At 36.3% G+C, this 1,615-nt stretch overlaps 1 pseudogene; it reads left to right on the forward strand.

Moving 5' to 3' along the window:
- The first annotated feature begins 1,087 nt into the window (after nt 1–1,087).
- Nucleotides 1,088–1,351, forward strand: LOC102874674 (annotated as a pseudogene).
- Nucleotides 1,352–1,615: the final 264 nt, after the last annotated feature.

The raw sequence follows: 1,615 nt of genomic DNA on the forward strand, positions 1-1,615 counted from the left end.
ATCCTACCATTTTGTTGAATTCGTTGGCTATGTCCAGTAGTTTTCTCACTGAGTCTTTAGGGTTTTCCAACTATCCTACCATATCATCTGCACGTAGAGATTATTTTACCTCCTCTGCCAACTTGGATACCTCTTAGTTTCTTGTCTTATTGCTATTGCTAAAACTTCCAATATAATATTGAATAGGAAAGGTGATAGTGGGCATCCTTACCTAGTCTTTGTTTTCAAAGGGAATGCCTTTAATCTCTCTCCATTGAGAATAATGTTGACTCTTGGTTTTGTATATGTACTTTTTACTATGTTGAGGAAACTCCCCTCTATTCCTATTTTGTTGAGTGTTTTAATCAGGAAAAGATGTTGGATTTCGTAAAAATCCTTTTCTGCATAAATTGATAGGATTATATGATTCTTATTCTTTGATTTGTTGATGTGATGAACTAGGATGTTTGGTTTTCTTACGTTGAACCATCTTTGCATACCTGTTATGAATTCCCCTTGGTCATGGTTGAATTTTTTTTTTGTGTGTGTGTGTACTGTTGGATTCTATTGGCCAGCATTTAATTCAGGATTTTCTGCATCTATGTTTATGAGAGATATTAGCCTAAAGTTTTCTCTTTACCAACTTTGACATCAAGGATATGTTTGCTTCATAGAATGAGTCTGGGAGAACTCCATCTTTTTCTATTTTATAAAATACTTTATGTAGAATTGGTGACAATTCTTTTCTGAATGTTTGATAAAATTCACTTGTAAAGCCATCTGGTTCAAGGCTTTTTTTCCCACCCCCGTTGGAAGTTGTTGTTTCATTAGCTTTTCAGTTTCTTCTTTTGTAATGGGTCTGTTCAGATGTTCAATTTCAGTCTGTGTCAGTTTAGGTAGGTTGTGAGTTTCTAAGTATTTGTCCATTTCTTCTAGATTTTCATATTTGTTTAAGTATAGTGGTTTTTTTAAATAGTTTTTAAGAATATTTCATTCTTGGGGTTTGTTTTTTTTTAATTGAGAGAGGGTCAGTACTTGGGGTGAAGTGCTGGGACTAAGAAAGGAAGATGCACTCGCTGTAAGCAGAGTGAAGACTAAATCCAAGATCATGGCAAGACATTTGAAATTCATTGCCAGGACTGTGATGGTACAGGATGGCAACGTGGCAAGTGCGCACAGGAGCCTGAACAGAATCCTCAGCATGGATGCGTTCACTGAAGACATTAAGTGAAGCAGATACTATGAGAAGCCCTGCCGCACGTGACAGCGGGAAAACTATGAGACCTGCCGAAGGATCTACAACATGGAACTGACCAGAAAAATGAACTTCCTGATGCGAAAGAATCGGGCAGATCCATGGCAGGGCTGCTAAGGCAGTTTGTGTCTCCACTTGTTTTTTTCTTGCATCCATATTCTCTTATTATTCTCAACAATAAACTCAGTCACTTGTATGCAAGAAGACCTGCAAATACAGAAATAATCCAACTAGTCATCAATGGACAATGTCTTTTATTAAACTGAAAGAGAAATTAAGTCAAAAAAGTAGTCTAGGAGCAATGAGGAAATAATCTAACATGTAGTAGAATATACCTACTGTTTCTTGCATGTTATCATAAAACTCAAAGCAAGATGTTAT

This window comes from Elephantulus edwardii, unplaced genomic scaffold, assembly GCF_000299155.1.
Source record: "Elephantulus edwardii isolate Elephantulus edwardi_28Jun2011 unplaced genomic scaffold, EleEdw1.0 scaffold00032, whole genome shotgun sequence".
Lineage (NCBI taxonomy): Eukaryota > Metazoa > Chordata > Mammalia > Macroscelidea > Macroscelididae > Elephantulus > Elephantulus edwardii.